The 14,188-nt window shown below is 39.0% G+C and overlaps 1 pseudogene; it reads right to left on the bottom strand.

Moving 5' to 3' along the window:
• Positions 1 to 12,080: 12,080 nt before the first annotated feature.
• On the bottom strand, positions 12,081 to 13,359 carry LOC132229250 (phagosome assembly factor 1-like; annotated as a pseudogene).
• Positions 13,360 to 14,188: the final 829 nt, after the last annotated feature.

Genomic DNA, 14,188 nt, shown 5'->3' with positions numbered 1-14,188 from the left:
TGTAGGAGAAAACTTTCTAAGCCAGAGGGTAGCAAACCATGGCCCACAGGTCAAATCCACCCCATTGGATTTGAATGACTGCTTGTTATGTGTTTAACTGGTCATATTTTAAGTGATTATATAGATACAGCATATTTTCAACTTTGCCACTTAGGTCTCAAAGTCTACAGTATGTATTATTGGACCCTTTTCAGAAAAAGTTTAACAATCCGTGCACTACACAGAAAGAACACCCAGTAAAATGTGTTAATAGGAAAGAGGTAAGATTTTTAAAAGGTACTTTTATGGGGATATTTAAGCCCCCTGCCTTCTAGTGGCTATTTTTTTAAACTTCTTGTGGTCATAGAGAGTATTGTATTTTCTGTTTCCCTTCTTAAATCTATTGTCCACTTCTCTGTCATGCTTGGCCCTGGGAGGCTCATATTTATGAAAACATGACCAGGGCCTCCTTGCCTTATGGCTTCCTGTTGAGTTCCACGAAGGCAACGCACTGGCAGAAGATCAAAACAAGGAGGAAAGCGATGTCAACCTATGTATTCCATTCCCCTCCCCCTGATGCTAGGCTAAAAATTTGGCCCTACCGTGTTTTTTTTTTGTTTGTTTTTTTAAAAAATACAATGCCTGTCTAAAGGTCTCTCTTCCATGGTTCCAGCTCTCATGGGTCTCTAATATCATTTCCTTCCAGTGCCCTTTCAGGCCTAAAATGGTTATGGCTTTTTACTCTCCCAGCTTCCCTTAACGGTACCCACACCTCTCTAAATAGTCCCTTCATTGTGTTCTTTTCAGTTAAATCATATTGAGTGTGGCTTCTATTTCCTGTCAAGACTCAGACTGATATCATAAGATATGCCAAAGAGTTGCTGCTTTGTTTTCTTAAATTTGCCCTCATTTCTTATGCTCTCCATAAGATCTTAAGACATATTCACCGATTCATATGATATCTACTTCCCACTCTCCTAAACCCATTCCAATCATACTTTCTGTCCTCACCCCAGTCCAAAGAAGTTGTTTTTATTGGCATTAACAATGACCTCCACGTTGCCAAATTCAGAGGTCAATTCTCAGCCCTTCTCTTACTGGCTAATTATTTCCATGTAGTAGATATGACCCTACAGGCCTTCTTGAAATGTTTCTCTTTTTTTTGTATTATTGCTTATCTTATTTATCTCTTGAGATGATTCTATACATTGGCTACATTGTTAAAAAGTACCTAAGCCAATGAAAGTTCAATTTGGGGATTTTTTGAACAGTGGTATCTGCCAATTTTTGGAGATATTTATAGACCAGCAATTCCAACCAAAATCTCCCTATCAGTTTATAAAGAAAGTAAGCCTGAAACCAAGTTTATAAATATATATATATATATATATATATATATATATATATATCATATATATGTGTGTATATATATATGTGTGTGTGTATATATATATATATATATATATATATATATATATATATATGCAAGTAGGTATAAAAAACGTTATGAAACCTGCTCTGAAAACTTAATGAAGTCTCAATATCTTATTTTTTATGGGCTCTGACTGTATGGTGCATAAGAGAATCATGCAAACACAGACATTAGTTTGGAATCATGCTTTGGGCACCATTACAAAAAATAACATATGACTGACATCTAATCAAAACAGATTAGATGTTTTGTGTACCAGAAAATAATAAAAAAAAATCAAATTACAGAAAATAGTAAAATTACAACTTTAAAGTAATAACACTTTCATGGACACTGGCAGAAAACAAGATTCCTGGGTTAAAGACTAAAGTACTTTATTACCCACAAAAACAGCAGTAGACAGAGCATCAACATTTGTACCAGTTCCCCAAGTCCCAAATCACACAGGATAATGCATACAGGGCCAGGTGATTCTTTCATAGTCTATGAAGTGTGTTATGAGAGAGGAACCTGGTGCTTAGGGATCCCTCTTCTAGACCTTTGCCTGATGGGAGGTATTATCTTAAACTGTACTGTAAACAAATCTACCATTTGCTCTGAAGGGATATGTTTTCTCTGTCTTCCAAAGTTGTTTTCTAAATAAACATCCTTTGAAAGATAATCAGTCTAGAACAAAAGAAGTCAATGCTCCTACTCACAAGATATGCTGAAATGTGGGATACCCATTGAGAATTGACTCCCAGTACTGAATTGGACAAAAAGTAGTAGATTCTGAAAATTTGACAAGGCAAAGGGGTTTGGAGAGGGTAGTTAATTGGACAGAGAAGTGGCTAGAAAGATACAAGTTATTTTAACAAGGTTTATTTTTATATATTTCTCTCAGTAATGAAAATGTTATGTTTTCTGGCATAGGGAGGACATCTTTCATTTGGGAGTTTGATCTCCTGCTTTTAGGAGGGAAAGGGGGAGGTCAGAGAGTCCTTACTGCACTTACTGTTTTCAAGTGTCTTTAGATCAAAAATCCTATGTCAAAGTAGCATATTTTGAGGCAGCATCTTCTGCCATGCTTCAGTACCCTTCAATAAAGCATTGCCATGTAATTTTGCCTCAGGTTTCTTTTTTACTAAAGGACTCAGGGTATAACACAGTGTACTAGATAGGATATGAAGTGCATGTGGAACATGGTCACCAAGAAGACTGTAGAGATAGGTTGAGGCTAGATCATGAACAGATTTCCATGTCAAGCTAAGGATTCAGTGTAAGCTTAGGTTCCAAGAATCAATGTTTCTGTATTCACATAGTGTGGTAGGAACAGAATTCTGCATCGATAATGTGACTCAGGTCCTGTCCAGGCATTCATTAGCTAATTAAACTGGGGAGCCAAGGGTTCTGATTCTCTCTTGTCACATAGTTTCTATGAATCTCTTTCATTTAATTAGGTGGGCTGCACTCTTGTTCCTGTCAGGCCTATCTTTCATGTGCTGGGGAAAAAAGGTCTGCCAGAGGTGAACCAAAGTGTTTTCAGGGAATTGATTAATGAGAAATCCACAGCAAATCCAAGCATGCAAATTTTCCCTTCTTAGCAGAGGAGATTCCCAAGCAGCTTAAGAATCCCCAAGCAGGTCTTCTGTACTATTATCAATATCACTATGATGCTTTAGGCAAGTTATGAAACTAACATGGAATCTGGTTGCTATTGTATGTTTCTGACAATTTTTTGGAGGGGAAGGTTAAAACAAGAATAGATATCAACTAATAAAATACTAGGCAAATACATTATTTGCAAATTGTAAAATGTTCTATGTTCAATCATCATTATGTTCAATTTATAGATGAAACCAGTGAGCAAACTCAATATATCACTGAACTTAACTTGTGCTTTGTAGCTTTTGAAGCAATGCAGTCTTTATCTTATCGGGAAACTGAGGGAAAGTATAAGTGACATAAACATACCTACGTTTGGTGACTTTCTTCTGTACAATGGAGCTTTGAGATAATAAACAAGATGTGAAAATTATATTCACATGGTATTACAGATGTCTTAATTTGCTTTCTACGGAGGCACACCTTGAGACAAGGATTCAGGTACAAGTAGTTTATTTGCGAGGAAGACCAGAAGACACTGATGGGGAAAATAGAAGTGAGCCTGGGAAAGGAAACTAGCCAATAGAGTCTGTTATCAAGCAAGTTACCACTGTGGGCAACTGGAGTATAAACTAAACTATAGTACTGGGGAACTTGGAGTGACAATGAAGAACACCCTTCAGAGTTGTCCCAATCAAGGTCAAGGAAGTCAGCTTAGCTTTCAAATCACTGTCTTTTATTGCATTATGGATGTTTTAGGGAGCTCTACTAGATTTCCTTTTAAATTCATTATCCAGCCAAACCGGTTTGGCTCAGTGGATGGAGCGTTGGCCTGCAGACTCAAGGGTCCCAGGTTCGATTCCAGTCAAGGGCATGTACCTTGGTTGCGGGCACATCCCCAGTGGGGAGCGTGCAGGAGGCAGCTGATTGATCAGTCTCATCGATGTTTCTAACTCTCTATCCCTCTCCCTTCTTCTCTGTAAAAAAAAAAAAAATCAATAAAAACATATTTAAAAATAAATAAATAAAAAATAAATTCATTATCCAATTTTCTCTTCCACAATACATTCTTCTCTAGTAAAGGATCTGTTACCAAGTTGTGTCCAAATGAGTGTGCTCCATCCAATTCTATGTCTGGCTACTCAGAAAACTATAACCCTAAATGACTTGGGTGTGGGTCAAAATCATGTATGTAATATTCCATGGGCAACTGCTTATTGTGCCATTAGCCTGAAATACCATGAAGAACACTGGCTGAGGAGGCAGTAAAGTCAGGACTCACCAATCATCATGACTTTCATGAGCAAAGCATCACTAATTGAATTTAGTCATTATAAATTCTGCTAATGGGCTCTTTTCATAATGGAACCCAGCTTCTTGAATGTTATCCCTTATATCACTTAGCTCACTGATGGTCACATGTTTGGGGATAAGTAGGTACTTGTGAATTAACTGTGAGATATTTTTGTGGCTTAACTGTGAGATTTTAAAAAAGGAAATGGAAATGTGTTTCTAGACATAAATCTACAAATTCTTGTCTTAAATGTTCCCTTCCCAGAAGGAATCATTTGTTTAAGGTATGTAAGGGGTGCCTGATGGAGATGTCTCACACCAAAGCTATGTATGGAGTTGAATGAATCCCAGCAGCCAACAAAATTGATTATTTCTACACCTGTTAACAAAGCTCCCAGTGGTGCTAAAAATCTGAGTTCATCCTGTTATAATAGTTAATGGACTCATGAAGAGCTGAGCTAAAAATTCATACCCAGGCAGAGTTACACATTGCACAAGTCAGGATAAAACGTCATAAATATTGACTATGCCTAATGGCTTCTGTCAGAAGGGGGGGGAAATCTCATTAAGATAATGGTATCTACCTAAAGCACGGCTCTTTGGACTGAGGATCTAGAGATGTATTTATATCACCAAGAATTTAGTTAATAAAACTAAATTGTTTAATATCTAACTTCATTTATTTCTTAATGTATTGATAACATTGAAGGTTTCTCACAATGAAATCTTAAAAAAATATTATGGTGAAGAATGAAGAAAAATTTGTGGAAGGCACAGTAGCATTGTGAATCAACTAGAACTAAGCAAAAAGGATTATACGAAGCAAAGAATGATTGAGCAACTTTATTGTTTTCCTTCAAATCTTTAGGCCATCATATAGAATGAAACAAATTTTACTGTTGGTTTGACTGAGGCTTATGTAGATTCTTAAATATGTTTGGCCATGTAAAGAAGAGGAAACAAACAAACAAAACAGAAGAAAAAAAAGAGGAAACACTTCAATCAAGAAGAAGGTGACATATTGTGGATAAGCAATAAGTCACTCCTATAAATGAAAGAAAAGGAAGTAAAAAACTAGAACACATTTAAAAAAAGTTTACAGAGGTAAAAAAAAAAAAAAAGATAACCATTTCAAGTTAAACAAAGCAGTGACTTTTTCAAAATTCAAAAAAATTATTTTTTCCTGAGGCTACTGTGGATCTGTTCTTGTACTAGATACTATGTTAGGTGTGAAAATGTATGGCAAGAATTTTGAATTATCTTTTTTTAAAAAATGATTATACATGCTACAATGAGAGAACAGTGAGTTATAAGAAAGTATTCGGCAGAATATTGCCACAGACTGTTCAAGGGAAAAGGATATCAGATATAATTAACCTCAACATCCTACACATTAGAGACAAAAATTCAGAGCTTGGCAGTCTGTTATATGGAAGAGACAGAAGGTGTTAATTTTTTTTCTAAAGTAGGTGACCAAAGAACATTTAACTTGGCTGAATAACAATGTAAACATTTCTTTAAGTGCATTATTATGATGAATAATGTTTTCAAAATTATTTTTTGTATGAATAGAAAATGTTTAAATTAGGATAATCAATGGTGGAATAATTATTCACTTTAATTACACACGAACAATGTGGCAGATGTTAAGCTAAATTTTTACATATTATTTCTCACCACAGACTGGAACGTATATATTACAATGAAAAATAAGAAATTACTATCCTTGTCCTCAAGAACTCAAATTTAGTGGGAGACACATACACTGACTTAATTAGTAACAAATATAATGCAACAAATGAAATAACACAACTTATTTATGCTAGAAATGTATGGAAGAAGAAGCAACTACTTTCTGCACTTAGGAGAAGATAAAGGAATTCTTATGTGAAGATATAATCTTGGACTTCTGACTTTCTTAATGAGGTTTCTAGGCAGACTAAATGAAGGATAGGAATCTTCTAGATGAGAAAAATTATGTGAACAAAGAAATAGTCTCTTGAAAGTATTCTCCTATCTTCACTGCATAAGTGAGGCATGGTCTAACCCAGCTGCCAGGATAAGAGAAAGGGAAAAGCTGAACTTAGGGTCAGAGAAGAACAAAAAGACTCCAGAGATTAGTTCCTAACAAGAGTAAAGTTGGGAAGATGGCCACACGTAGATGTATTAGTCTATTAGCTAGAAACTCCCAAGGGAAAACTTTTAGACTAATTTGCAGTCCAAATCCAAAAGGCACACACAAGAAGAAAAGGTGCAGAAGTTATAGGGATTACCACAGAAAAATGCTTTTGGCTCGAGTTCCTCGGGAAGAATCCTTGATTCAGACCCTAAATGAATAGGCAGGATGCCACCCAGTTTTCTTTTCTGACATCTCTTGGCATCTATACTGTTCTTCCTCACAGATACTGACATTCTTTCTCAAGCACAACAGGCATCATTACAGTTTATTGCCTGATCTATACACACATTAAGGTGTTCACACAATATTAGTTAATTTTCCTATTAAATCCAAGTCATATTTGTTTTCCTTTTCACCTTACTTGCTCAATGCCAGTAAATTCCTCCACTTAGGAGGAAAAAAATATGCCAACTTTTGCCTTTTTTGTCCTTTTTTTACTCTGGGCACCAAGACTCTGAATTAGAAATCTCAGTCCTACCTGTTTTAGAGATACTTGTCTTCCACTTTTCTTGATAAGCCCTCTTCTGCATCTAGAATAGTCAGGAACCTTCTTCTCTTTAACAGGTAGAATTTGAATTGGTCACAATATTGGGAGGAACCCAAGCACAACCAGAAAAACAACTCTATCCTATTTATTTTTTCATGTGTTTAATCATTAGACATTTTGCAAGGGGCTGTTATGGTCCAGGGCCTCTTTTGGTTGATAGGGACATAGTTATGAACAAAGCAACCATAAACCATTGCATATTGAATCTAATAGTGTAATGCAGACAGACAATGCATAAAAGCACACATAAGCAATTGACTTGAGATTTGGGACATGAGCTCTTCAGGAAATGTACAGGACAGTGATAGACAGACCCACCCAGTGTGAAAAAATCAGAAAAGATTTTGCTGAGGAAATGAAAATTTTTAGTGAGGCTTAAGATGGAGAGAGAGAGAGAGAAAGAGAGAGAGAGAGAGAGAGAGAGAGAGAGAGAGAGGATGAGAGAGAGAGAGAGAGAAGTGGAGTGTACCTCCCTACAGGTGCAAAGTCCTTGAGGGCAGAAAGTAGCTTGACATTCTTAAAGAACTGTGGCTACAGGCAGATAACACAGGACCTTATAAACCATTGTATGACTTTCAATCTTTATCCTAAGTGTAACAGAAAGATTTGAGGGGTTTTAAGTAAGAGTATGTGCAGTTACAAAACATTACTTTTAAAGCTTCATGGAAAATAGCTCTAAGGAGAGCAACAGTGAGTAAAAAGAAGCTTGGGAATCAGGGCATTTCAGCAGTGCAGATGATAGCTTCTTGGTCTAGAGAGGTGGCAAGAAAGATAGAAGTGAAAAGATTTGAAAAATATTTGAGGATAATTGAAAGAACTTTGTAATTGGTTGGAAACAATGGGGAGTAAGGGAGAAAAAGGGGTTTCTTGAATGAATAACTGGGCAAATGGCCATGTTACTCAGGTAGTAAACATTAGAAGTGAAGTGAAACATTAGAGTGAAATGAGTGGTTCCATTTTGGATGTGGTTGAGAAGCTTCTAAGAAATACAGGTAAATACTCAGAAGAAGGGTGAGGACCTAGGGAGTCATTTGGGAATCACTGGCATATAGATAGTGATCACAGTCATGTATTTCCTAGAAAAGATTAAACATGATATGAAAAGAGAAACTAGAAACAAACCCTAAGAAAGTTCATCTTTTAAAGGTCAGAAGAGGAGGAAATTATAAAAGAAAGTAAAAAAAAAAAAAACCTAGCAAAATTGGAAGAAACCAGGGAGTTTTTCAATGAGAAGAGCATGGTCAACCAAAGTGATTCTGCAAAGATAGCCACAAAAATGGGGGCTTGAAAACTACAGCACAAGATCCCATATAAACTTAGATGCAAAAGTCCTCAATAAAATACTAGCAAAATGAATTTAATAACTTCTGCAAAGGATCATACACCATGACCAAATGAAATTTACCCCGGAAATACAAAGTTTGTTTAACATATAAAAATCAATGTAGTACACCCTATTAACAGAATAAAAAACAAAATCGTATTATCTCAATAGATGAGGAAAAGCATTTTATAAAATTTAACATTCTTTTATAATAAAAACACTCAACAAAGTAGGAATTGAAGGGGATTTTCTAAACTTGGTAAAGGGCATTTACAAAAAATCCAGAACTAATATCACACCAAAAGGTGAAAGGCTGAAAGCTTTTTTTCCTAAGATCAGGAACAAGACAAGTCACTCTGCCCTCACCATTTCTACTCAACATTGTACTGCAGGCTACACACAGAACAATTAGGCTGAAAAGGCACCCAGACTGGAAAGGAAAGAGTAACATTATATTTATAGATGACATGATCTCCCATATAGAAAATCCTAAGGAACCTGAATAAAACAGAAAACCTTGTTGGAGTTAATAAATGAATTTAATGACATTGCAAGATATAAGATCAACATAAAAATTGTTTTTCATATCCTATTAATGAACAATGCAAAATAAATTAAGAAAGCAATTCCATTTATTATAGCATAAAAGGTAAAAATGCTTAGGAGTAAACTGAACAAAATTAGAGTAACACTTGTTTTAAATAACTATATTAATAAAAGGGTAATATGTTAATCCACCATAAACTACAAAACAGTTTTGAAACAAATTAAACAATTAGGAAGGCCCCCTTTTTCATGAATAGGAAGAGTTACTATTTTCTTTTTTAAAAAAAATATATTTTATTGATTTTTTACAGAGAGGAAGGGAGAGGGATAGAGAGTTAGAAACATCGATCTGTTGCCTCCTGCACACCTCCCACTGAGGATGAGCCGCAACCAAGGTACATGCCCTTGACCAGAATCGAACCCGGGACCCTTTAGTCCACAGGCCGATGTTCTATCCACTGAGCCAAACCGGTTAGGGCGAGTTAATATTTTCAAAATCGTAGTATTTCCTAAACCCAGCTAAGTGAATGCAATTCCCATCAAAATCCCAGCTGCCTCTTTTACTGGAAATTAGCAAGTTGATCCTTTATATATGGAAATGCAACAGACCCGAAAAAGGCAAAACAATATTGAAAAAGGACAAAGTTAAAATCTTATACTTCCCAATTCCAAATATTACTATAAAATTACATTAATCTAGAGTGTGGTGCAGTCAGAAAGATAGACAAACCAATCAATACAATAGAATTGAGAATCCATAAATAAAACCATATCAATTGAGCTATATAAACAAATGGTGCTGGGACACTAAATATCCCCATGTGAAAAAATAAAGTTGGACAACCACCTCATACCACATACAAAACTTCATGCAAAATGGATCAAAGGTCTACATTTTAGAGCTAAAACAATAAAACTCTAAAAGAAAACATAGGCATAAATCTTCATTATTTTGGATTAGGAAATGGTTTCTTAGATATGGAAATAAAAATACATAAAACAAAAGACAAAATAGATAAATTGGATGTGATCCAAATAAAAACTTCTGTGCTTTAAGGAAGTGCAAATACAATCCAGTGCAAATACAATTCAAACGTATGTATGAAAATTATATATCTGATAAGAAACTAGTATTCAGAATATAAAGAACTCTTGACAACAATAAAAAGACAAGTATCCTATTTATTAAAAATGTCAAGATCTTCCTATATAATACAGAGCTAATATGCTAATTAGACCGAACAGCAGAATGACTGGACAACCTTCTGGATAAAGCTAGGGTGGAACTGTGAGGGGGGATCCCTTTGTACGAATTTCATGCATCGAACCGCTAGTATATAATAAAAGCCTAATATGCAAATTGTCCCCTCAACTAGGAATTCGACCAGGAGTTTGACCAGGAGTTCCACCAGGGGATGGGGCTGGCCAGCCAGCCAACCCCCGCATGGCCCCTCCTCCCAGCTGGTCCTGCCCCGGCTGGTGGTGGTGGCAGGCAGCCGGGGGAGGCTGGCCGGCAGCCAACAGCCACTAGGGACCCTACCTATGCACAAATTACGTGCACTGGGCCTCTAGTATTTACCTAAATATTTCTACTTTATTTTGACAAATATAATTCAGAATTCTTTTAAATGAAAAAAAAAAAAAATTTTGTTCTGGCTTGGCTTTGGCTTCTTCCTTCTGCCTGCTACTTTCATACACGCATTTAACTATGTGTTAGGAATTCTACTGAGAGTTAACAGGGTCAGAGAAAGGTCAAACTATAATTACTCTTTTTTTTTTTTTTTTTTTTAGTAGAAATATCCCAGCAATAGCACATGGTGATCCTTTGCTGAGGGCATAGGTTTTTATTGGAGAAGAGGTGTGGGCAGGACATGAGGAAAGTTCCCCCATTCCAGGGGGATGAGATCAGTCCTGGATGACCCAGTAGTGTGCTGTGTGGGGTGGGGGTGGGGTTTCTCTGGCCAGGCCACAGTCCAAATCGGAAGACACCAGCCAATCACAAAGTCACAAGAGTGCCACACAAGCCTCGATGTAGGCCCAGGAATCACATAGGAACCTGGGGCAGGTCCCTTGCACATTCATCATTAAATTATACAAGATGAGGCTGTTTATGAATTAATTATAAAAGAGTCATATTTACAAAAATCTGTACACACAGTTGAAAAACTCACAAAATTGTCATCTATGTATCATGAGTTGCTAGACCAAAATATTAAAAATGGGATAAAATTATACATTTCACTTCTCAATTCTTTTCAAAAGTTTAATATTTTTAAAGCACATATGCTACTTTCCTTAGCAAGACCCATGAAGAAACTGAGCATCCCAGCTTTCTTGAGTCCCAAGAGGCCTTGAGCCATGAATAGGCCCAGCCAGGGGACAACTGCCCAGGGTTGGGGCAAGGGAATCAGGCCACAGTGCAGAACAGAACGCTGAAACACAACAAAGGAGGAAGATGCCTTTGGCTAAAACTTTGACATTAAATAAAATAGGCAAATAGGATGGAAACATGCAACCCTGCCAGCCAGGTTGGGGCATAGTAGGACAGAGGCAACATTGAAGGCTGGCTCCAAGAAGGGTGGGAACAGGCCTGAACACATACCTCGATGAAAGCAAGCTGTGTTTCAACCAGTTGTATCTGTCTACTGGGCCTGGCAGAGATCGCACACAAGAAAGGAACAGGAAGGGCAGTTGGGCCACCCTGGCAACAGCTGGCTCAAGTAACTAAAATGGATGTAATGCAAAAGTTGCAACCAAGTACTATAGACATGCTACCTGCTTGCCTTAAAGGTCATGTGGCAATGTTGGGCCAAAGACAGGGCATTGTCTTTGTCCTGGGTGCCTGTATCCCCAGCCACAGAGTCCCACGTTTTCCAATGTGTGTGGGATAGCAGAGACAGAACCCTGCCTCCTTAAGTGTTGGTTGAGAGCTCTTGGGCCCAGATATCAAGGCTCAAAGTTTGTGCTTCTTTGTACAGTCTGTGTTCCCTGTTGGCACCACCAGGCTAAAGATGGACAGAAGAATAGCTGAGTCTCTCACCCAATGGCAGAGCACCCAGCCTGAGCTCCATCTCAGAACATCACAACAGCCCTTTAACACTGGCAAGGTGTCCAAGAAAACCCACAGGTGTCACATGAAAGCCCCCTGAGCAGGATGTGATGCACAGTTCCACAGGAGAACTGGGTGGTGATGTCCCTAGGGAAGCTCTGCTGTTTTCAGATGGGCACCAGGTCTGTGGGGGGGAGGGGGGGGAGGCATACAGGGTCACCGAAGCAATGTGGTTATTTTGCATAACCTCAAAGACCATCAGCTGAAGACCAAAGCAAAATGTGGAGCCAAATGGGTTGGTGTTGTTTGGGGAGGAGGACCTGTGAAGAACAACAGGCTTCTCCACAGGGTGACCCAGGAGCTCCTGGGTGTTGTCTCACTTGCTATAGGTTGTGCATATTTCTGTCAGACCATCTGCATTTTCTTTCTTTATGGCTATTGGGATCTTGAGCTCACAACGGTGATAAATGTTAAAATTATAATGCCCAGGATAATTGGTGTGAAGGACGAACTTTTTCACTTTGTGTGTATTTGAGTCAAAGAGGATGTCCACTCTGAGAGTGAAGTCATTTAAATTGTAGTCATTGCACTTGGATGGAACTTGTTTAAGAGAGGAAGGAGAATGAATGTTCATCTTGTCTTTTGACTTATAGAAGACCTTGTGTGGAGAACCAAGCATGCTAAGAATGTCTTGGCAAGAATCACCAAAATACACTGAATGTTCAAATACCCTCATCTTGGCATCTGCTGACAGGCCAGGTCCACAACCTGCAACAAGTAGGCAAAGTTGTAAACCTTAGGGTCCAGTTCCATCTCAAAGAACATCTACACTCTCAGCATACACAGTGTCCAGGAAACAGCTCGGGGTCATCACAGGAGCCTTGGTATCCTGTAGGCTGTTTCCACTGTAGATGTTCATTTATTTCACAGTTGATCTGTGGGGTATCTGGAGAGAAGCCAGACCATGGGCAACATTGGGCTCATACTTGGGTGCCTCTGTCTGCGAGTCTAACTGAAAAGAGGAAGACAGTCCTCTGAAGTTGAGTGGAAGAGCTGCTCAGTGGAGTGGTACACTCCAAGATGGGTTGCACCGAAAGGTTGGTCAATCTGCTCCATGGTGGGAGCTATGGTCTGAGAGTTAAAATGTATTCCACAATATTTTAACTTTATTTTAGTCAAATAATATACTTCAATCACCTTAAGTCTCTGATTGAAAGCATTAAACAGTAGTTTGATCCCATCCTCTCTCAGGTTAAGGATGAGGTCATGGCTTAGAGGAGACTGTTCACTGTAGAGAACCTGGACATTTTGATGATGGGACAGTGCTTCTGAAGAATGGCTACTGCCTGAGCCAGAGAAATTCTCAACATGAATTTCCATTGCTATTCCCCATAGAGCCCTTGGGCACCACCACCAGATCCAGCATTGGATTGGCTTTCTGGCTGGGGCAGAGGGACCAGAGCTCACCTCACCAGCAGCCTCCATAGTAGGGGCAGTGGCAGCAGTGGTAGCATCTCTCTATTTTTCTACTTACTGGAAGAAAACAGCCTAAGTGCTTAATAGATCCAGGAAGTAAGTATTCAAATGTATTTGAGTCAGCATGGATTCACTGTATATGGACCCTGGCTTTCTGGGCTTTTCTTGTCACTCATTATGAGAGTTAAGATGCAACTGAATCTTAGTGCTATCTGCAAATCTATAATAATAAAAGCATCATAGGCAAATCGACTGAACAACTTAACAGCAGAATGACTGTCCCAACAACCTTCCGGATGACCATGCTATGACATACTCACACAGGGGGCCTTGTCATTCCCCATGATCACCCCAAAGAGGTAGGCCCAGGCCACCCAGCTGGCAGCGCTGCAGCGATCAATCTGGGGACCCTGTGATCGATGGCCCCACAGAGGGCCCCACACTGGCCAGTGACGCTGTGGCGGGTGTGTGGGGATGGCCAGCAATCACCCCACAGAGGGAGGCCCAGGCCAGCCAAGTGATCACATCCCATGCCTGTCACCCGCACAGGGAGGCAACTGGTGGCGGGGGGTAGGGGGGTGGGGGGGTGGGGGGTGGTGAGCAGGGGGAGCAGTGCTGCACAGATGGCAAGCAGTGGCAGCAGCGGGGGCGGGGCCAGCTGCTGGCAGCCCTGGGAAGGAAAGCCCTGATAGGCCCTGACTGCTGGCCAGGCCTAAGGACTCTACCTAGGGGTCCCGGATTGCGAGAGTGCCCAGGCTGGGCTGAGGGACACTCCACTC

The sequence above is a fragment of the Myotis daubentonii genome, chromosome 3, assembly GCF_963259705.1.
Source record: "Myotis daubentonii chromosome 3, mMyoDau2.1, whole genome shotgun sequence".
NCBI lineage: Eukaryota > Metazoa > Chordata > Mammalia > Chiroptera > Vespertilionidae > Myotis > Myotis daubentonii.
Note: the sequence above shows the minus strand (reverse complement) of the source record. Positions and strands in the feature narration are given on the sequence as shown.